The sequence below is a fragment of the Lactuca sativa genome, chromosome 2, assembly GCF_002870075.4.
Source record: "Lactuca sativa cultivar Salinas chromosome 2, Lsat_Salinas_v11, whole genome shotgun sequence".
NCBI lineage: Eukaryota > Viridiplantae > Streptophyta > Magnoliopsida > Asterales > Asteraceae > Lactuca > Lactuca sativa.
Window position 1 is genome coordinate 173,883,828 of NC_056624.2, and position 25,334 is coordinate 173,909,161.

Here is a 25,334-nt window from a genome sequence, read left to right on the forward strand (position 1 = left end):
TGGTCACGACCCCGAATTAGGAAAGGATTCGAAATAGGGTGTTACAACTCTCCCCCACTTAAATTAGATTTTGTACTCAAAATCACTTCTTACCACCCTCTTGGAAACCAAACGCTTTGAACAAAACCTCCTAATAATGAACACATCACTGATCCTTTATCTGATGAACCCACACCTTACTGTTATAATTTTGAAGCCCCATAACTTGCCTGACCTCCATGCAAGTAGAACCATTCCGAAAAACAATCACGAGGACCTCTTACTGCAAATCTGAATTGAGAAACATCCTTTTGATCCTAAACCATCCAAATGATACCCTTGGCAGGCATATTCCTTAACCATAACTTGCTGACGAAAGGCCGTTTTATATATCTGATGAATCCTAATGCGACTCTCGCCCCAATGCCGACTCGGTACATAACTCATATCCTGAAATACAAAAATTACACTTGCATTTCATCCGAATTTTTTTGATTCCGTGGCAAGCTTCCACTAAACTGAGATACAAAATTTTCACTCCACCGCTGAGACTGACTGCCTCACACCTGGTTCGACCACCAGGCTCCTACTATGATTATATATGATAATGGCTACCCTAGCCTACACATCACACGCATGCTTAGGGATGAGCATATGGACCGGGGAACCGGCCGGAACCAGTACCGACACCGGAACCGGAACCCGATGGAACCGGTCGGGCCGCGACCGGGACGTTATTTTTGTGGATTTTTGGAACCGGGAACCGGTAGGAACCGGAACCGATTTAACCGGAACCGGTAGAACCGACAAAAACCGGAACCGTATGATGCTATTTTTCAAGGAGCGGTTCCAACATTTGAAGACATGACAAGAACCGGTAGGAACCGGGAACCGATAGAACCGTCGAGCCGGTTCCCCGGTCTGGTCCGGTTCGGGCCGGTTCCGGCCGGTTCGGTCCTTTTGCTCATCCCTACGCATGCCAATCACTGTCCACATAGTCATCCCACTCTAACCGTAATTTAATACCTTCATCCAGCCGATCTCCATCGGGTCTTACCCGTATTGTCATAACCATACAAGCTCGCCCATAGGTCTCACCCAATCTGTACTAACAAATGGGCCATGCTCACGGGTCTCACCTAATTGAGTGCTAAACAGGCCTAACCTTGCCTCAGACCCCAATGGTGCTCCTCCCATAACAAGGAGAAATCCTCCGACAATACTCTTTGGCTCACCCCAGACATGTGATGATCCCCTTTCAGTGCAACGACTACTCCTACCATGACCTACCTCTATCTGGTGAATGCTACGACTACATCACATACTTACAACGCTTCCCTATCTGCCCATCATCCTTGTGTATGCTACGGCTTCCATGTAGTCTTACAGCACTCCCATATTGCCATGGATCGGACCCATGGTTTACCCTTCATCTATCATACCAATCATAGTCGTCAGGAGTCAAACCGACATCCGACTTTTCCCAATCAGGTGTTCGGGTCATGCTTCGAACCCCAAAGACTTCATAAAAAAAAGAACAAACAGAGAGGCTCTAACACAACCCTCATTTTGGAACCAATCACACGTGTCTGCCATACATCACAATGAATGCGCTTAATAGATGTTGGAAATTTCCTGAACTCCTAACCTTACACATCCTCTAACCAGACTTCCATCAGGGTTGCCTTTCCTCCCAACTGATGGGGTAATTTTCCTGGTTTACACCTGATCCAATCCTCGGAAATCCGAACGATTCCCCCCTCCCCCCACTTCAATTCAACTACGTTCTTCCAATCCACATAATTTGATGGATTTCCAACTCATCTCACGTCCTTATAATTCAAACCGTCGACAACCTGAGATTACAATAACCAACGCTCTTATACTAGCCAATCTTAATGATCACACACACATTCCAAATCCAGATGAATATTTCCTGAAATCTTAACAAGTTCAATAATCCCAAACACTTCCCTTGATACAGATCCAAATATTTAAGTCATTACTGCTTGACAAAGAACTATCACCCTTGAGGCCTTGACCGGAATGGAAGAATCACCAATCCAGCTACCCTCACCGAAGAGTCATGCATTCTAACCATCTCTGTAACGTCCCGAAAACTAAGACCAAAAATTTCCATTTTGGTAATAATAAAACCATCGTCCAAAAAAATATCATAAAATCATGGTGAAATAAGAGTGTGTCAATAAACATCAAAGTACATCAGAGTCAAATAAAAGGCGGAACAATGTGGTGTGTGCAATGTAGTCATCCCAAGCTCTTCCCATTCGAAATGAAAATACCTGAAACATAAATTGAAAACTGTAAGCATAAAGCTTAGTGATTTCCCCAAAATGCCACATACCATACATATCAAACATATAATGGGCCCCGCCTGACATCGAGCCCCACTCAGAATAGATCTGTCAGTCATCAGGCCCCGTCTGGCATTGGGCCTCGCCCGATATACACACAAACACATAAAAACATGCAAAAATCACAAAGATAAATAACATGCAATATATCATCAGGCTCCGCCAGGTATATATATAAACACATAACACATGCAAGATTCACGCAGACAACTAGCATCCTAATATTGACAAAACCATGTGCCAGCATTGGTGCCTTCGACCTGCTAAACACAGTGAGGAAACTCACCTGAAACTACTGAATCTCTCTAATAAAATATCGGTCTGCTGATCCGGAAAATGTTGGATTAGGTGTGTAAGCCCATAACTATAATTGGTCTAAACTTGAATTGATAGTAGAAAAGTCCTTTTGGGTTGCCCTCAAAGCTAGCAATTGGACATGATAGTTTTAAAGAGAGAGAATGATTTATTAGCTGATTAATAAATTGGAATATATAATTTATTTATATATTATGAGAATAATATTTATAAATTCTGATATTTGATTAATAATTAACCATAAGTTAATTAGAATTAATTTTGAGATTAATTTGAGTAATCTATAGTGCAGGGGTTGTTTGGCAACTTATTGATTGTTGAGAAAAACACTTTAGAACCTCCTTGTAAGAGGTTGGACGAAAACTTCTAGGAAGGGCCTATAATTTTCGTCCAAAGGCTCTTGGATGGGGGCTTATGGGCTGCTTGGTCACCAAGCAAATGGATTAGGGTTTCCTCCATAAACCCCAACTTTGGCTCTATGATACCTCACATATATAAAGAGCCTTAGCCTTCACAAATTCGGCACTCCTAACCCTAGAAGAGTTATGGCCAAAATTCTCCTCCTCCCTCTCCATAATCCTTAGTTGCTAGTCTTGGGTGTGAACCATCATAGGCACGTCGCTTATGGTGCTAGCTACCAATGTTTTGAAGAAGAAGGATTCAAGATTGTTTACAATAACAATATCAAGGTTAGTTTTCTTGTCTTATGAATTATTTTTTTCATAGGAAAGTTTTGTATGCTAGTGTTCATAGTATTTTGCTAATATGTGAAAGACATAGATCAAACTAGGTTACATGTGCCCTAATCAATTGAATTGTTTTGATTGTTTTTCCGCTTAAGGCATTGTATTTGTAACCTAGATTCCTCATCAATGGTATAATGGTTGAATTGATCAAATTGGGGTTTATGGCAATTAAACCCTCTACGCCAAGAATTTCAAAAGTAGGGTTTCTTGGACCCTAAGTTTCGAAAATTGGGTAAGGGTTGAAACCCTTAACTTGTGTCACAAGTAATCGATTTTAGGGCAAGGTTTGTTGATTCCTAAGTTTTTGATTTTAAGGTAAAGATTTAAATCCTTACCTTGCTTCCTAAGCAAGCCATTTTCAAAAATGGTATATGTGGTTAGGGTTTCCTAATTTTGGTAATTGTTAGTTTATCTATTAAATAGGATAATTATAAAATTAGATAAATCCTATACCTATTTTTTTGAAAATTAGGAGTAAGGATTAAATTAAATTATTTGATTAATTTAATTAGATAATCCTACATGATTAATTAAATGTTTAATTAATAGATAATTATTTGGGTTACTTTTAAATTTAAATTAATTATTTAATTTTGAAATTTAAAATATAAACCTAGTATTTTGAAAAAGTTTTAAAGTATACCTTATACTATATGTAAAATTAAAACTTTAATAATTCCTATATGTATAAGACCAAGTCAGTCGAACCGCTAGTACGCCTCATTCACGAAGCTAGTCTATAAGGGGGTTTACGAAAACTGCATATAAAATGGTAGTTGAATGGGTGTACACTCTCACCCATCGCTTCATTGATTAGTGGAGGGTCGTTAGCCGAACGGGTTTAATAGGACAATTAATTCTTGTTAATAAGTATAATGCGATTAAAAAGTAACTAAACTATTTTATTTAAATCTCACTCTTAGTTACTTTGGAAAAAATGTGAATTTGTATGTTAACCCATGAGATTGAACATTATACTTTATAGTAGTTACTGGAGCATGTGTGGTTAACCGAAACACTAATAGTGACTATAAAGAGTAATAATGGGCATCTCGAATATTATCGTTGATTAATAGAGTGTGAGTGGTTAACCGGAACATTAAAATGAGATGATAAATGAGATCGAGAGTACCAAGCTAATTTGCATGGTTATTCACATCTTGTTTGTGATCCTCAGTATCCCAATCACAAATGGAAGAGCATAATCGAGATTAAACATGTCATTGAAAAGTTAAATGAATCTCAAAAAGATATATGAATTCCATTTAAAACCAAATTCGTTCAAATTTCGTTTTTCGGTGGTGAAATTGGTAAATTGTCATTTGCCTACCTCTATATAATTTACAATTAGATTACGGCATCCCTTTTTTAAGTTGTGAATTATTTAGATGAGTTCTAGCCTTGATATTTCATTTTGGGTGTTATATTGAGGATTATTCTTATCTAACTAAAACTATATTTATTTTATATATGTCTACTCCAACTGATGCTTCTTGTTCCTCCTCCTTCAACAACAATAACAACTTCTACTTGTTGAACATCTGTTCTAAGGTGCAATTGGATGGCACCAACTATAAATATTGGATGCACAACATTAAAATGGCCTTTCTTTTTAGGACAAGGAATATGTCCTTGAGAGACCACTGGATGAGATCGATGAACAGAATGTCATTACTGAAGAAATGCCGCCTATAAGAAAAACTATAATGATGCCACAATAGTTGTGTGCATTATGGTGGCCACAATGACTCCAGAATTACAAAGGCACTATGAGGATTACTGGCCGTACGAGATGAACAAGGACCTTATGGAGAAATATCATAAGCGAGCTCGTCAGGAAAATTACGAGGTGGTAAAGCCCCTCATTGCTAGCAAGATGAAGGAGGGAGAGTTTGTTAGTATCCATGTTTAGAGAATGCAACGATACATGGATAGGGTCATCAAGCTTAATGTGAATTTTGATGAAGAATTGGCAATCGACATAGTGTTATCTTTTTTCCTAGTTGTTATGATCAGTTTATATTGACCTATGATTTGAATAACAATGAAACTACTTTCTCTAAATTGCACAACCTCTTTCGAACAACTGAAGCAAGAATGAAGGGAAAAAGTATTGCCTCGACTCCTGCTAGTGCTCCTCTTTTAGCCATAAGTCAAGGGAAAGGGAAAAAAGAGGAAATGTCCTCCCAAACAAAACTGGAAGGGAAAGTCCCAAGCTGGGTCGTCAAGCACAGGACCCAAAGGAAAATCCAGTTCTGATGCTCCTCCTATCTCGGACCCAAAAGAGGACACTTTCTTCTACTGCAATGACAAGCGGCATTGGAAACGAAGCTACACGAAATACTTTTAGGATATCAAGGATGGTAAGGTCAAGCCAACCTCGGAAAGTATTTACATTATCTTATCTAATAAGTCATTATATTCTCGTTCTTAGGTCCTTGATACAGGATGTGGATTTTACATTTATTCTAATTTGTAGGGGCAAAAAAGAAGTGAGGATGTGGAGCATGGAAGGATGAACTTGATAATGGGGAATAAGCGATCTTCACCTTTCACCAAGATTGGAATTTATGGATTAGTGCTTAGTAGTGTGTTAGGATTAGATTGAATAAATTGTTGCTCCTCATCAGAGATGACATAAAACATCATTTCTTTTCATGCATTGTTTAAAGAAAGTTTTAGATATTCTTTTAATGATGAGAATGGTTCTATTTTTGCTTATAAAAATGGTGTTTTTTATTTTGAAGCTTTACCTTGTGATGGCATGAATGAAATTGTGATGATTACAGACAATTTAGGTCGTAGTGTTTTCAAATTGATTCATCTAATGGTATAGACAAATAATGCTTGTGGCATTGTCGCCTTGGACGCGTTAACAAGAAACGTATCACCCAACTCCAAAATGATGGACTGTTGGAATCATTTGACTTAAGGTCATATGATACATGCGAATCTTGTCTTTTGGGTAAGATGACAAAATCATCTTTTACTTGTTCTTGTGAAAGAGGTGAAGGACTTTTGGATCCCATACACACAGATGTGTGTGGGCCTTTCAGATCCACTACAAAGAATGAAAGTCGATTTTATGTGACTTTTACTGATGATTATAGCAAATATGGCTATATCTACTTAATCAAGAATAACTCAAAAACTTTTGAAAAGTTTAAAGAGTTTAAACAAAAAGTCGAGAATCAATTGGGAAAGAAGATAAAAATGCTTAGATTCGATAGAGGCGGTGCGTATCTTAGTATCGAGTTCCACGACTACCTCAAAGAATGTGGAATAGTTTCACAAATAAAACCTCCTAGGACACCACAACTTAATGGTGTGGTTGAGAGGCACAATTGAACATTTTTGGACATGGTTTGTTCCATGACGAGTCAAGATTCTCTTCCAATCTCATTATAGGGGTATGCCTTATAGACTGCCGCCCACATTCTTAATCTTGTCCCAACTAAGAAGGTTACCAAAACACCTCACGAGATGTGGACAGGGAGTTTTCCTTCGTTATCACATATCAAGGTTTGGGGTTTTGAAGCATTCGTTAGACGAGAGACTCACAACAAGCTTGAACATGGAGGTGAGAGATGTATTTTTATCGGCTATCCATAAAAGTCATTTGGATATTTGTTCTACAGACCTAGTGAGAATGTGGTATTTGTAGCACAAAGGGGAGTATTTTGTGTGTGTGTGTGTGAGAGAGAGAGAGAGAGAGAGAGCTCATATGCAAAGAGGAAAGTGGGAGTACCATTGATCTTGAAGAGATTCAAGAGTCGAACAATGAAGGAACATCTGAAGATTCTAGTCTTCAACCAAAGGAACAAATTCCAGTTGAACCATTTGACAAGTCATTACCTCTTAGGCGTTCCAATAGAGTTATAATACAACCTGAGTTATATGGTTTACATATTACTACAGATGGTGATACATTTATCAGTGATAGTAATGGTAAATTTAGATGAACCTTCTGACTACAAGGAAGCAATGGCAGACCCTAAGGCAGCCAAATGGAAAGAGGCAATGGACAAGAATATCAAGTCCATGGATGAAAACTAAGTTTAGAATTTGGTTGATAATGTACCAGGTCGTAAGACAGTTGGGTGCAAATGAATCTTCAAGAAGAAGGCTGACATGGATGGAAAGGTACACACTTTCAAGGATCGACGGGTTGCGAAGAGATTTACTTAACCTCCAGGTTTTAACTATAATGAGAACTTCTCACCAGTAGCTAAGATTAAATCTATTAGGATAATGCTCGCCATAGCTGCGTTTCATGACTATGAAATTTGGCAGATGGATGTCAGAACCGCTTTCCTTAATGGGAAGTTGGCTGAGGATGTTTACATGAGTCAGCTAGAGGGTTTTGTGGATGCAAAGTATCCAAATAGCATATGTAAGCTTGATAAATCAATCTATGGATTGAAACAAGCTTCTTGCTGATGGAATATTTGCTTTGATGAGAAGGTTAAAGAGTTTGGCTTCTCTAGAAGTGAAGATGAATCTTGTGTATATGTCAAAGCTAGTGGGAGTATAGTAACCTTCCTGGTATTATATATTGATGACATACTTCTTATAGGAAACGACATTCTAACTTTGCAAAAGGTTAAGTCTTGGATTGGAAAGTGTTTCGCCATTAAGGGTCTGGGAGAGGCTGCTTACATTCTGTGGATAAAAATTCTGATAGACTAGAGTAAAAGATTATTGGACTTAGTCAGAGTACATACTTGGAAAAGGTTCTAAAATGTTTATGGAGAATTCCCAGAAAGGAGAACTGCCTATATAGAGTAATACCAAACTGAGTATGACCCAAAGCCCGAGTAACGATGCAGAGATAATAGAAATGAGTAGAGTTCCATATGTTTTCCCCGTTGGATCTATCATGCATACTATGACATGTACTCGTCTTGATGTGGCCTTTTCTTTGAGCATGGTCAGTTGTTATCAGGGAAATCCAAGTAGAGCTCATTGGATAGCAGTTAAGAATATTCTTAAGCATCTACAAAGAACTAAGGACTGGATCCTAGTACTTGGTGGCAGTGATACACTGAGAGTAACTGGGAATAGTGATGCCAGTTTTCAAACAGACAGACACAAGATTCGTTCTCAATCTATCTGGGTGTTTACCTTGAATGGAGGAGCAGTAACCTGGAAAAGTTCCAAACAGGAGACAGTGGCTTATTCTACTTGTGAATCAAAGTACATAGCAGCAAGCGAACCATCAAAGGAGGCTATTTGGTTGAAGAACTTCATCGGAGACCTTGGAGTTGTTCCATCCATAAAGGAGTCAATGGAAATTTATGTGATAATGAAGGGGCAGTTGCCTTAACAAAGGAACCAAGAGACCACGGCAGATCAAGAGATATCAACAGAAAACACCATTTCATTCGACATGGGGTAGAAGAAGGTCACCTTGTCATGAAGATCATCAGAAGAAAATGTTGTAGATCCCCTCACAAAGGGTCTAAGTAGGGTCAGCCAGGAGCATTGGTTTGAAATATCTTATTAGTTTTAGTAATTAGACAGTTAGTAAAGATCATAGACAAACATAGTATGCATACTTGGTGTGTGTCATGACTAGTGTTTAGAAAAGCATAGTGTGCATGCTTGGAGCATGGGACAACTATTGTTTTAATTCAAGAATAAAGTTGATAGCTGAAACAATATATAATGAATAATGTGTAATCATATGGTGATAAATAAAAGGTGTTTTATTTATATTCATAAGTTCTGAGACCATATTGGATTCGATTATTATTGTGTTTCACTTTGCATGTTTTGACTTCCAGAATAACTAGGTCATTGTTCTGATTGACTAAGTTATTCAAACCATCCACAGTCGGTCATATGTTGGAAGTAGATATGAATCAAGACTGTCATGGGTTGGGTTTGTAGAGGTCTAAGATGTTGGATAATGTGGTGCTACAACACTCATGAGTGCTCATAAGTTCTGAGTATTGGATTCAACCCGCGCTCATTGGAATCACTTCATGGATTTTATCACGAGTGATCATGAGACGATAATATCTTATATTCTTCAAACCTAGAGATATGAGTTATTACTATGAGTTGGTTATACATTGATTGCACGAAAACGCATTGGTAAATCGATGTTATAAAACGTGCCTTTGTGTATGATTCAACAAGTAGTAGAACAAGCCATATGAGTCGAAGTTTATCCATTCCTTTTACCTTCAGGATAAAAGTGATATCTGTGGGCCCCTCGATGATTTGATGATGACAAATGGAAGTGCTCGGCCGGGCCAGGACTGATTTGATTTGTTCAATTAGTCAGTCGTCATAAATCGGAAACCGGGAAACAACAAATGGATAGAGAGAATGATTATAATCCATGTCTCAGTCCATATGATATCTAGAATGGAGGAATATATGATCCCTTATCTAATGGACAAGTCATTGACAAAGGTCAGAGTTCATCTACAAGGTCAGAGTTCGACATAAGCTTTTGAGAGCTACGATTGCCAGTCAGTTCTTGAATTCATACGCAATAATTGTTTTAGACTTATCAAGAATAAAACCTGTATTTCATCGCTAGCACACAAGTAGAGGTTTATAACCTATCGTGTTGACATTTCTGTACCCATTCCAGTTAAGTTGGCTATACATTTGAGTTCTACATGTTCTCAATTGTTTGCATAACCACTTGCAAGCAATGGCGGACCCTTGAGCTGCCAGGTGGCAAGAAGTTAAGATTGCACAAGTTTAATCCATATGAGTTTGGATTTGTCATTATCCTTGTCTTGTGACTATGGTTTTGATAATTCACATGGATAAGAACACATACACCATTAAATCTAAGTTGCATAAGGTTTCTCTTCGATTCATGAAAATGATGGTAAGGAAACTCTTTCACTAAGTAGATTTTGAGTAGATAGCAATTATGGGAGTGACAAAAGGTCTAAACATTATGATTATAGAATCCCTCTTCATAACTGTTTAGACACACATGTGAGCTATCTAAGAGAGGTGTATGATATTGATAAAGTCTTATCAAGGCAATCTAGTATCAGAAATCTGAACTTTGGTAAGAAAGTCAATAAAGTATTGATTTCTAGAAGTTCAGTTGATTTCTGGGTACATGTCAAAGCTAGTGGGAGCATAAGTGTTATGCTAATAATCATCATGTTAGTGGGAGCATGATAATTATGATAAGTATTGCAAGTTAGCAATGTTAATTATAGAAAACAAAAGTTTCAATTCGTGAGGTTGCAGGGGTTGAAAAAGTTGTTTTGCTATAATTAAGGGAGAGGAAATTATACTTCATCTCAAATCTAAAAGCTTAGATTGAGGTATTAATCATATTTAGTCAAGAATATATATGAATTTCATGTTGGGATGGCTCAACATTAGGAAATTCTATATATGGGTTCATTATTTGCGTTCTAAAATTCGATTATGATTACGACATCCCTTTTCATAATCTGAATTATGAGAACTAGGCAAATAGAAATGAAAATATTATAGCAAAAGACTGGTTTAGTCTTTATGTGAGACATCCTGAATCGTGTCCCATATGCTTCGGATATAGGATCGATTACATGTGCTATATTCACTCTTTCTATGTTTTTCCAAATGCATGGGGCATGAAGAAGGGAAAAAGGTCTAGAAATTGATATGACTAAAATGATTAAGCAATTGTTGAGGACAATCTAAGGTTTACCAAAGATTGGTTGCTCAAGGACAGTTGGAAGTATAGTATTAATTTTGGAAGGACCATATTGACATAATCTGTAAAGAGGCAACTCTTGTTCAGAAGTGATAGTCAAAATGGAATGTGGAAATGCTTCAAAGTTAGAAAGTATTCAATCTGTATGATTAGGAAACTTAATGCAAGAAGGATGTTTCCAAGGAGTTGATCGCCTTTGGAATACTCTGTAATGATTGTTGCCAAGTCTTTGTGAATTTGTGCATAATCATTACAAGAGGATCAATGCATATATGTTTAGAATCTAACAAATTTCAGTAAATGGCATGAATTTGGAATTCTTGCCTTTGCAGTAAGATTTGGGACTAATGAGAATCATTGGAGTTATGTTCAATTGATCTATTTCACAAAGTAAAGATCATAGACAAACATAGTATGCATACTTGGTGTGTGGCATGACTAGTGTTTAGAAAAACATAGTGTACATGCTTGGAGCATGGGACAACTATTGTTTTAATTCAAGAATAAAGTTGATAGCTGAAACAATATATAATGAATAATGTGTAATCATATGGTGATAAATAAAAGGTGTTTTATTTATATTCATAAGTTCTGAGACCATATTGGATTCGATTATTATTGTGTTTCACTTTGCATGTTTTGACTTCCAGAAGAACTAGGTCATTGTTCTGATTGACTAAGTTATTCAAACCATCCACAGTCGGGCATATGTTGGAAGTAGATATGAATCAAGACTGTCATGGGTTGGGTTTGTAGAGGTCTAAGATGTTGGACAAGGTGGTGCTACAACACTCATGAGTGCTCATAAGTTCTGAGTATTGGATTCAACCCACGCTCATTGGAATCGCTTCATGGATGTTATCACGAGTGATCATGAGACAATAATATCTTATATTCTTCAAACCTAGAGATATGAGTTGTTACTATGAGTTGGTTATACATTGATTGCACAACAACGCATTGGTAACTCGATGTTATAAAACGTGCCTTTCTGTATGATTCAACAAGTAGTAGAACAAGCCATATGAGTCGAAGTTTATCCATTCCTTTTACCTAAAGGATAAAAGTGATATCTGTGGGCCCCTCGATGATTTGATGATGACAAATGGAAGTGCTCGGCCGGGCCAGGACTGATTTGATTTGTTCAATTAGTCAGTCGTCATAAATCGGAAATCGGGAAACAACAAATGGATAGAGAGAATGATTATAATCCATGTCTCAGTCCATATGATATCTAGAATGGAGGAATATATGATCCCTTATCTAATGGACAAGTCATTGACAAAGGTCAGAGTTCATCTACAAGGTCAGAGTTCGACAGAAGCTTTTGAGAGCTACGATTGCCAGTCAATTCTTGAAGTCATACGCAATAATATTTTTAGACTTATCTAAGTGGGAGACTGTTGGATTAATGTCTAAGTCCATAATTATAATTGGTAAGACTTGACCCGACCCGACATGGTCCATTTGGGTTGCATGGCATCATGCATTTGGATAGACTAAAATGAGAGAAATAACACTTAAGGTTTGTTAATATATTATAAGTTCTAATATATTAATAAGGTTATTTAATTAGTATTGATCAAGAATTAATTTGGAATTAATTAATTGATCAAAAAGGAGACTAATTAAATATATGGGTTGATTGTGTAAATCATTGATTCTTATATATGTGGGCTTGTGAACCAAGATTCCTTATGTTGGACTAAGTCCATGGGGTGAACCATGGATGCTCCATGTAGGTTAAAATCCATGAAGCATAAGGAATGGGTAAAGTCATGAGTTACATGGTGTAACCCTAATAGCCATCATATAAAAGAATCCCATGGCTCAAGAAATCGTGCACTATGTGTGAGTGTGAGGGCTAAACGATTTCAAGGAGTGTTAAAGTTTCTCTCAAGTTATTCCAAGTGTATTTGGTGTTGTGTGAACCATTTGAGGTGTCACACTTGGGGCACTAGGCACTCAAGCTTCATGAAGACTTTCTACATCAAAGAGGTATGTATTCTATCTTGTTATATTCATTGTTTTGTATGCTAGATTAGGATCATACCTTGGAAGTTCATATTTGCATGTATAATAGAGAAAACATAGATCCAAGGTATTTAGGGTTGCATGTACACTTAGGAGTGTTAGAATGCTCAAAACCCAACAATAGTATCTTTCATCCTACATCACCGATTCATCATCACCTATCTATCCTCACCTAATTATCATCACCTTCCTATCATCACCTATCTCTCATCATTTTATTTCACATCAACTATTTCATCTACCCATGTTTTACCCAACATTTTTGTAGATATAAAATACATATACAGTTTAAATCATTTAAAACATGTATGAAATCGTTTCATCCAGCAAAGACAGCAAGTATTCAGACAGTATACATACATAGCATGTAGTTTATATAAAATACTTCATATCTATGTGTAAGATGAAAGTAACTATGCACTCACCTGATTAGGTGGTGACTCGGCACTTAGACAACATTTCGTTACTCTTAAAATAATTTTCATCGACAAAACCTAGTATCAATATCACTAGGGTTTAGTCTAACGTTAACCGCGAATAATTAATAATCTATCTATTATTACTATTATATAAGCGTTAACACAATACTTTTCACCCACTATATACAGACGAGGCCAGACATGGAACACCGGAGGGCAGGATCATTTTGGCATATAAGCACTTCTGAATCCAGCAACCCAAGCAGCCCTCCAAACCAGATCCCGTGTACCGCGAGTGGTTAAAAAGATATTATAACGACACTTATATAATAACAGCCCAAATGTTTATTATAAGGCCCTTATAACATTACTATATTGAAACATAAGCTATACTAAAGTTAGGGTAGGCGCAGCTCACTTACAACGGGTTTTTCTCAAAACCGGGCTTCGCTGGAGTAGCGTTTCTAAGCCGAAAGGCTCTTCTTCACGGAGCCTTCGGGCGCTCCGGGGCTTCCGCCTCGTGCTAGGGAGGTTCCCTAGGCTTTTCGGGGGGTTTCGGGGCTAGAGAGAAGTTCTAGAAAGAGAGGGAAGTGGGGGAGGTGTGAGGAATGAAGAGGGCTTTACCTCTTATTTATAGGAGGTTGTAGGATCACTCACTTCGTGGATTTTAAGGTTCTCACGTCGTGAGCCAGGCTGGCTAGAGCCAAGCACAGCCTGGTGCTGACACGTGGCATCACACATAGGGTGGAAATCAGCCGATTTTCAAAATATCATAACTTTCGCATACGAGCTCCGTTTTCATCGTTCTTTCTTTCCACGCATAGGTAAAAGCAAGATCTACAACTTTCATTTAGACTCCATCTGCTAATTCTCGACCGATCTTAAATTTAACTGGACGAGGAGATTAGACTATTAAATAACCGCGAAGAATTCGTAACTCCTTCGTACGGACTCCGTTTTCGTCTATCTTTTTACTGTTGATTTCCTATTAATGAGATCTTCAAGTCTCATTTAGGTCGCATAGGCGAAAAACCGCTCGAACTAAAATTCGAGTTTCGGGTCGTACACTGCTAAGTCGAAACTTCGAAAAATCGTAACTTCCTAATACAAAGTCAGATTTGGGCGTTCTTTTTTTGGACGCTCTCGGTTTAACGTATAATACAACTTTGGTTTAGATTACTAAGGCCAAAAACTCTTCTATTGTAAATTCATTATTTTATGTTTCCCGGTGTCGTGCCGGTTTTGCCGTGAAACTTCGACGGGCCATAACTTCTTCGTTATAACTTGGATTTTAGCATTCTTTATATGTATGGAAACCTTTAAATGTATTCTAAAACTTGGTTAAGATTATTTATTCTAAATAATCTTTTTCCGAAAAGTCATTTTCGACACTTATTGCCTCTAAATCGACTAGTCGGGATCTACGGGTGTTACAAGGTACTAAAAATTTCAAACCTTTAATTTATTTATATTGCAATTGGTCCCAAAGTTCAACAATTATATGCAAAAAGGTCCTTAATGGAATTTTGGTAAATTATGGCTTCAGAGAACGCCATGCGTACATGGTGTACGTTGAGCATACTAGGCACTAGGGCACGCCCTAGTACGTTGGGCCTACTTTCTAAAGGGGGAAACCCTAATTTTTAGGATTTGGATGGTATTTAAGCAAACTTATGGACTCATTTCCCTTCACCTTCTCAGCCTCCGCCCTCTCATTCATGTTGTAACCCTAGAACCACCTTGTGAAGCTATTTCAAGCCTTAAAGTGTGTGCTTGTATGTTTAGAAGAAGAAGTAAAGAAGCCACGATCATTTTTGGAGAGTGAAGCACTTTGGATCTGGGATTTACTCTCCATTTGCAACCCTTCAAAGGTATAAATCTTGCATCTTGATCTTTTAATCTTGTAGATCATGAAATGGGTGTTTCGGTGATACTTTGTAACGCCCGTACATCAGGGCTAGTCAATTTAGAGACGATAGGTGTCAAAAATGACTTTTTGATGGAAGATTATCTAGAAGGATTAATCTTAACCAAGTTGTAGTATATGTCACAAGGTTTCCGTGCATATAAAGAACGCCAAAATCCGAGTTATAACGAAGAAGTTATGACCTGTCGAAGTTTCGCGACAGAACCGGCACGACACATCGCAACGTAAAAAGTGAATTTACGTCAGAGCGGTATTTATCCTTAGCAATCTAAACGAGGATCGACGGTCTCGTTGTTGGTATCGAAGCGACAAAAAGTTAGGCGACAACGGACGTCAAACGAAGAAGTTATGAATTTATAACGAAGTTTTTCTGTCGCGGTATATTAAAAATAAATAATAAAAATAAATTCGAAATTAGCCAACGGAGTCTAAACGAAAGTTGTAGAGCGTAGTCTCACCTTCGCGTGGATATAAAGAACGTCGAAAACGGAGTTCGTATGAAGAAGATATGAATTTCCGAAGTTTATTAAATAATTTGTATTTATTTTTAATCTTTAATTCGGAAGCATTATCCGAAGGAGTCACCGGTCTGATCCGAGGTACGCCCCGCGTACTCCGAAGTGTCGACATTCGCAGCAAGTGGCTTCGGATCGGACCAGTACGCCCCGCGTACTCCGAGGCTCCAGCCTCCTATAAATAGGATGCGAGGCAGCCGAGTTCTTTTGCTATTTTCTCTCTTCTCTCTCCCATTTTGCATCGATTTGCGTGCCATAAATACCCCGAAGCCCCGGTATCATACTCGAGCCCCGAGGCAACTCCCGAGATCCCGAAGATCCCGAGAAGTGCGGTTCCCGAGCCGAAGCTCTGTCCGCGAGAAGTTCGATTTTTGTGGAGATCTTCCAGATCTGCTGAGGATTACTACTTCTGCAAGTCGTAGTGCTGTCCGATCATCTTCTGATCAAGTGAGTGTATACTACCTTTCATAAACACGATAATGATACAAGTATGGTTCGAGTGTATTAAGTATATTGTTGTTTATATGTGTGAGTGTGTGATTACTTTCTTCTAACGCATAATTATGAAGTATTTTATACGAAATACGTGTTATGTGTATAATTTTTGTTGTTATGTGTGTGGATGTATATTCACTTTCTTATATCTCATAGATCTGATTTATTCTCTATGAAATACGTGTTATGTGAGTGTGCCTCATCTGTTATGTGGAATAGGTATTGAATGAGAATGTTATACAGGTTTTAAACTATGTATCAAAATATATATTTTTATCTACTAATATGTTGGGTGGAACATGGGTAGATAGTTGATGTGTGAGAAACAGATGAGAGGCCCCGATGTTGTTGTTGTTGATCTAGTTATTCAGCGAGTATGAATTAGAACAAGAGGTTAATTTTAGATCCGGGAGTATGGATCAGGTAAAGAGATAAAACTTGTTATTAATCCGGGAGTATGGATTAAGACTAAGTTAATTGTCCCTAGTCCGGGAGTATGGATTGGGCACAGTTATTGATCCGGGAGTATGGATCAGATCAGGGTTAGGGTATAGTTAATTGTACTTATTCCGGGAGTATGGATTGGGTACAATTATTGATCCGGGAGTATGGATCAGATCAGGAGGTTAGTTTTAGATCCGTGAGTATGGATCAAGTAGTTTTAGATCCGTGAGTATGGATCGGTGAAGAGGATAGTTTTAGATCCATGAGTAGGGATCAGGTAAAAAGGAAAATTTTAGATACGAGAGTTTAGATCGTGTCATTGTGAGGATCGATGGGGTGGGTTAAGAGTTTCCTTTATATGGTGAAATTGTGCAAGTTTGAATGTTCTATATTTATAAATATATGATATAACATTGTGGGATGAAAACCCTATATGCTCACCAGGCTCCCAAGCCTGACCCACTCAGTTTTCTTTGTATCACAGGTATTAATACGAAGACATATTTCACAGAGAGATTTAAAGGAGATATAAATCAATTGTGTAATTAAATGTAAGTTCTGTTTATGCTTATATGTCTGTATCAGAACATGACATCCCGAGGTTTTATTATTAAATGAAAAATACATTCCCTTTGAGAAATGTTTTGATAAGTTATTATCATGTCTTGTTTTGGGAACAAATTCCGCAACCGTTATCTTTAAAAGATTACTCTGATTTTATAAAACAAAGCATAAACAAAATCGGTCTTTTCTGGCCATGAAATTGGGGATGTCACATACTTTTTGGTCCTAAATGTCTTATCTTGAGCATGTCATGTTCTTGATGATTTGAGTTGTCCTTTCAGACCCTAGGAAGGGTCCTAAGTCTTAAAAATGAAGTCCCAATGGTTAGTTTTGCTCCATGTATCTTGTATAAGGTCTTAATGTGTTAAGACCTTGAGTTAAGCACTTAATGGCCATGTAAAGTCATAAAGTTGGAAACTTTATGACACTAGAGTGTATTTGAGCCTTGGATTTGAAATATGGACATAAGTACTTAAGTCACTAAGAACTTATTAAGTTTTGAAGGATGCGAGGGTACGCTCTGCATACTCAGAGTACGCCCTACATACGAGGTCAACCACCCCGATGGTGGTCAACCACGAGGGTTGGAGTACGCTCATCGTACCTCCGGAGTATGCCCCACATACTCGTATTGGGTCAACCCGGATGAGTTGACTCGGTTGGGTTGACTCAGTTGACTTAGTGGGTTTAACCAGTTCACTTTGACCATGTTTGACCAAGTTTGACTACTGAGGGTATTTTGGGTGTGACAACCGTCAAATTCTGGTCAAGGCAAAGTCAAATAAAGTCAACAAGTCAAACCAGTCAACCCAACTAACCCTTGTGTACTAGGGCTTACGTTAGGTAATTACTATACAACTCGCTATTCTAATGAGAGATCATAAATTGAAAAGTTCGTACATCTTGATTTCCTTAACCTAAAACTGTGGTAAGTAACGAACCAAACCGATAAAACAATGTTGCATACTCAATGGGAGTGTGTAAGATCCTTAAACATGGCTTAATGGGGCTTACGGACCTTGCGTTGCGGAGCCAAGCACTCAAAAAGGTCACGAAAGAAGCCTCTCCCAAATCTCTCCAAGTATGTCAAATCTCTCCCAAATCTCTCCAATTATGTGAAATCTCTCCCAAATCTCTCTTTGTATGAGAAATCTCTCCAAGTATGTGAAATCTCTCCCAAATCTCTCTTTGTATGAGAAATCTCTCCAAGTACGTGAAATCTCTCCCAAATCTCTCCAAGTATGTGAAATCTCTCCCAGATCTCTCTTTGTATGAGAAATCTCTCCAAGTATGTGAAATCTCTCCCAAATCTCTCCAAGAATGTGAAATCTCTCCCAAATCTCTCTCAAAAGTTCCCGTGACTTTTTGAAGTCATTCGGGTCATTCCGACCCTTAACCGGGTCAAAAATCGCTTAAAACGGGGTTAGAACGGGTAAAATACCCCAAAGGATCCGAAACCTCCCCCTATGGTCGAAGCCTCTTAGAGACCGGACCCTCTTAGACTGGAACCGCAGCATGCGAGCCGCAGCCCCGACCGCAGCAAGCGATTCGTAGCCAGCGAGCCGCAGCCACGCACCGCATCAGAACTCCCCTCGGACCGCAGCTTCCTTCCTTCAGATCCGCATCAGCAGCCGAGCCACTCCGGTTCCAAGGCTGCTGATGACCGAACCTTAGCACCTTCGACCCTGACCTTCGGATTTCAGCACTTTCTACCCGGTTTTCAACATTTTTAACATTTTAAGTCCGTTTTTAACTATTTTAACGTGGGATTTTCTCCAAAAATCATATTTTAACATATAAGACCCTAAATATTCATAATTTAGACATATTTTTACGTAAAAATTTATTTAAGAATAGAATCTATTAAGTGAGATCTTGAGGTGGAGTGTGGATCTTGTCATAATCTTTGACACAAACCACAACCACAACCCCAACCCCATACCCATTCCTTTGACCAACTATTATACTCCCCACTACTCCTAGTCACCTCATGGCACTACCCCACTCTTTTCCCAGCAAACCCACGTCCAAATGAGCTGGAAAACTCTCTTTCACTCTTCACTTCACTCATTTTCCTCATTTCCTCGAAGTATCAACCATCACTTTTCTCTCAAATCCTCTCACTCCAATTTTGAGATTTAAGGGCTGATCATCAAACTTTCTCTCATTTTTTGGTAAGTTTCATCATTCTCCTTATGGTTATTACATTCCCTCTTACTCAAAATCATAGATTGCTTACACAAACATCATCACATTCATGTTAGATCTTCGAATCTTCAAGTGATCCTTCAAGTGTTCTTGAGTTGAACACTTCTCATCTTCAACATTCACCCACTGAAATCACTCAAGGTGAGTTCATACCCTTATCTTTTCATGTTTTTCTTAAGTTTTAAGGGGGGGGGGGGGGGGGGGGGAATACAAGTTAAAACACCAAGAACACAACTAAACTCATTTAACAGCCTTCATTAGAAAAGTTCAACTCCATTCACAGACTGTTTTTGGTAATTTAAATATTTTAGTTTTCAAAACTGTTTTAGGTTCCAGTAGTTCCAGTTCTTACCTTTAAAATGACTACTTGCACATCTCCACACGATTTTTCTACGATTTATGGTGATTTTTACAAAACAGCCTATCATTTCAAGAACAAATCCGGACCAGTCTGTTAATATGAACATTTTAACCCAAGTTAAAGACTTCCAAAAATCATGATAAAAATAATGAATAAACTAGACACATTTTAGGAACTCTCACAATTTACGGATTCATTTTTCAACCTCGTATGATTTTTCTATGGTTTTTCTAAAACAGCGCAGAAAGATTAAAAACTAGTTAGCAACTTATAACTTTCATAACACTTTGTATTATGTTGCGCAAAGTGTATAACAATAAGTTCTAAATATTGAATGTGTTTGCTTGTTAGTTTATCATCATAAACTGAAATTTAGTCATTCATGATAAGATTCTTCATTCATTTAGAACAGATATATTAAGCTACAATAAGTATAGTTTATGGATTCATAGCACTAATGTATTTTCATAAAAGAGTTCTTATACATTACAAGCGTTTTGGATAAACTATAATAGGTACAGTTTATGTATCATTTACTTTCAAACTTATTTATCAAAGTTTTTCATTTTAGTTCACGTAAATCTGTTAATGAATAAATTTGTGAGTCATTCGCTTCGGGTTACTTCCAAAGTAACCAAGTCAAAAAGTCTTGTAAATTGTAACCAGAGTCTCTTGTATGGAGAACGTGATAGTTGTGTATAGATCTATATTGGGTTTGACAAACCCACACCTGAGCTGCTTGCAACAGCTAGACCGGAAGGTCTGTGGTGACAAGTGTCATTTAACGGCGACGCCTGAAGAACGTCGTATTACGAGGCCGTCCATGTCAAGTATGGTTATAATAGCTCACATGTGGTATTAACAAATCATAAGATTTACGGGTTCTACTTTTAAATTAGCGAGTTATGTCGATTTAGCTCACAGAAATTAACTAAAGTATGGAAAAATATTTGTACGCTTTCATATCAAAAAGGGTTTTATGCCGATTTAAAATCATTTTTATATCTTTAAGTATGGAAAATACTTGTTTGCTTTCCTGGGATTTAGGACTACATAACTTTTATAAGGAAAATATTGGATTTTTTTTGGAACATATTCTATTACTATTACATCTCGTCTAGAATTGTTAGACTTCAACGGTTCATCTAACTCAATTTATATATAACTTATATACGCTGAGTGATCATAGAAGGAACCTATGGGTCCTTCTAGAGTTCATTATCGCATAACATAGAAGCATTCAGTTCAAACATGATAAAGAAAATACCGGATTTTCTGGAAACATACTTGTCGTTTTTACAAAGAAAACGGTCTCTTTCTCAAACAAAACTCTTATGAACTCACCAAATTTATTGTTGATACTTTTTCAAAACTACTTGTATTCTCAGGAAATCAGTGAAACAGGAAAACCAACAACATCTTGAGGATGGGACGTTAAATCGTCAAACAGTTCATTTTGTCATCATAATGTAATTGATTTGAAACATGTAAACATATACTTCGGTGTAACTTCTTTAATTATATTTATGATGGTTGTATTTACTTTGAGCACTATTATACACGTTGTTGTGATACAATACATGAAGTCCTCCACCCCCGGAAATTTCTGCCATCCTTAGTTTGGGGGTGTGACATTGGGTATTTTAGGATTTTGATGGAATTGGTCTTTGGTGGGATTAGGTGCCAGTTAGAGAGCTGAGATTCTGATTCAGGGACCTCCTCATCTTTTGTTCGGTTTGTGAGGTGTTTTTTCCTCACTATACTTTTGGGTCGAAGGCACCAAGGCCAACCTACTGGATTGTTATCATGGTTTATCGTATGTTGGTATGTTGTAGTGATCTGTTAGATATGCATCCCAGTATATACGACGATGTTATTCTTATTGATGTGTAAGATCTATCTGATTGTCTATTGTTTGAATATATATGTATGCTTATCTGTTATGTATATGTCGACATGGTTTATGTGTGGTTGGATTGAGGCATACCTCGTGTAGACTGAAGGCCAAGAGACCGAGGGCGTCCCGGATAGACTGCAAGCCTGAGAGGCGTACCAGTCAGACTGAAGGTCCAGAGAATGTTCCAAATAGGCTGAAGGCCCAGTGAGGCGTACCTATTATGATGAAGGTTATATGAGTATACCAGATAGAATGTAGGCCGGTGGGGCGTTCCAGTCAGACTGAAGGTTCTATATGCATGTTGTCTGTATTATGCTTATGTGTTGGTATTTTGGGGGAAAGTAAGCATTGGCTTACAGTTTTGGGTTATGTTTTGGGTAATTCGGATGATCGTGGGAAGGCGAAGGCGTTACCGTACACATCATCATGTTTTGACCTATAATTTTGGGAGACTCTGATGTTGAACATGTTTTGAAAACTATGTTTGTAAACAATTTATGAAATTTGTTGGTTTTGAAAAGTTTAAATTTATCATGATTTTAATGAGTGTTACAAGTTGGTATCAGAGTCTTGGTTTGAGTGAATTGGAGGAACACTCGTGTGAATCTAGTCTCAAACTAAGCAAAAGATTTTTAAAATGATTTTCAAATTGTTTTCAAATTAATCAAATAGGAAGCGATGTGTACAATCAGTCGGAGCCAGTAAGTAATCCCTAAATTACCGCACTGTTATTTTATATTGTGATATGTTAGAACAGCATGCTAGGGATCTTCAGGAATTGCATGTTAGAGTTGCCTAAATATATGATACCTGGTTGTCTAGGGTTCTTCCATATATGAAATGGACATTGTAACATCCTAAAATTTAAGATAATGTTCTTAAATTAATTAAGATATTTAAATAAAGGTGGATTTACATAATTAAATCATTTAAATGATAATCATATCATTAGTCGATATGAAGCTTGCAAAGTTAATGGTTGAGATGTTAACATTTTAAAGTTATGGGACCCAAAGTGTCAATTTGGAAAAGCATGTTTGACCAAGGTTTGACTCACCAATGTTCAATGGATGAGGAATGTTAAGAATGAGATGGTAAAGGACTCATTATGTAAACCTTTTAAGCAATGTGAAAAGAAATGAAGAAATGGTAAATTTGACAAAAGTTGTAAACTAGAGGGACCAAATGTGTAAAATCTAACAATAAAGATGCAATACAAAACTAGTGATCACATAAAAATTACTAATGGATCAACAACTTTGTAAACATCGTTTGAAGGTCGAAATATTAATGGTTTCTAGTGCGGCCACTTGGTTTCAAAAGTTAAATCAAAATAATACATTTCAGAAAATAAATCTCAAGTTTTGGTCATAAAATGAGCGAGATGTTATTGTTCAAAGTTGAATAAACAATACTGACAGAATGTTAAGAAGTAGAATCCATGGAAACATAGTTCAAACTCTTATTTTACCAAATGATTTCGGTTTCTTTTGATTAGCTTGAGAAAAACAACACTATATTGGAAATATATCGTAGAAAACTTGTTTCCGACCATTAGAACTGTAATGTCCCATTTTTCACAACCAAAAATTTTATTTTATTAAAGTAAACTTCCCAATTATAAATCCATTATTAATAAAATTGTTTATTCCAAATAAATTTAGTAAGAACTAGAGTAATATAAGAAACGCGAAATCATCAATGCTGCTAATGCGTGTGTACAATACCACCTTTGCCTTCCCACGATAACTGATAAAAACCTAAAAGCATAAATAACTGGGTAAGCACAAATCTTAGTGAGTCCCCCCCCCCCCAAAAAAAAGAAAAATACCCCATACGATAAATATACAAGCATGCATCGGGTCCAATCAGCCATCGGGCTAAAATACCCAGGGTTTGTTGGCCTACCGCCTCAACCTAAAGGCTCATCCCGAGCCTCTGTGCCTTTATTTTACAATCGGCCCACACATGGTATCTTGACTTACCGCACAAAGCGAGACCGCCTCAACACAGTACCACTATATGCCGACATATAAACAATCAAGGATCAAGTAGACACATAATACATGCAGACAAAAATCATACAACTTGCTACCTCCTACTAGTCCTGACACCGCACACTATCTCACTACCAGCTATCCTCCATGAAATATATAACCATAAGTAACCAGAGGTGAGATAGCCACCTGAACATATGATCCTACTCTACATCCACAACCAAACAAGGAATAGGCAAGAAAGCCTAGATCAAGACTTCTCAGGCTATCCTATATGACCACATATAGTCCCCAGTGTAACAGCCCAAAAATTCAGATAAAGATTTTCATTTAATAATTGAAAAATCCCAACCACATGTTTTTCCAAAATTCCACTACATAAACACAGTGTTCAAAAGATCAAAGTATCCAAACAATAAGTGCGAGTAATCTCCAAAGAGATGAACTCCCGCGACCGCGCATCGATCGACTCAGTACCTGCTACTGAGCTGGAACCATCAAAGTATCCAAACAATAAGTGCGAGTAATCTCCAAAGAGATGAACTCCCGCGACCGCGCATCGATCGACTCAGTACCTGCTACTGAGCTGGAACCAGAATCTGAATCCCATTCCTGAGCGCTCAACACCATACCAAAAAAACATGCAAAAGATCCGAATATACCTAAGAATCTTCATCCTGCATGGTTCTTAGATTCTCTAAGACTCTCCCCGATTTGAGTATGGATCATGTGCTTTCAGTAGTACGGGCCTAATACTACCTTCCACACCTATCCATACTTTCCTTAAGAATCCTCCCGAATACTCTAAGTTACCTTCTCAGATCCATACACCAGACACTCGCGACCAAGCACAACAAAACCCACAGAAGCAATCTCTAGGCTTTCCTAGGTTCCCGACTTCATCCTGCCATCAGCTTTTGAAGAACTTCTCATAATGTCAATCACCCACCTCATTAATACAATCACATACAACAAAGTTTAGATAATCCTTCGAGTAACAAAATCGTCCTTACAACGGTTGGACTCAGACAAGAGTTGCGCAATAGGGTCAAATCAATCACTCTGAGATTATTCAACCCTTATCACATGTGACTTGAGATATTCACTTAATAGTTAACTCCTATCACCTAAGAGTTCCACAAAGCACAAAGCAAGCAACATTCAAGAAGTAACACTCTAATCCCACACACTATAACTCATACTAGGAGCTCCCACTCTTGTTACTGTTTACCTTACACATCCAAATCATACCCAAACCAGCATCCTATGCTTCTTAGGCTTCCAGGCAACACATATCAGGACAACCTATCATTGGATAATCAGAACTAGCATGCAAGTCTACAAGCTCATACAATAGGCATACAAGGAATCTTT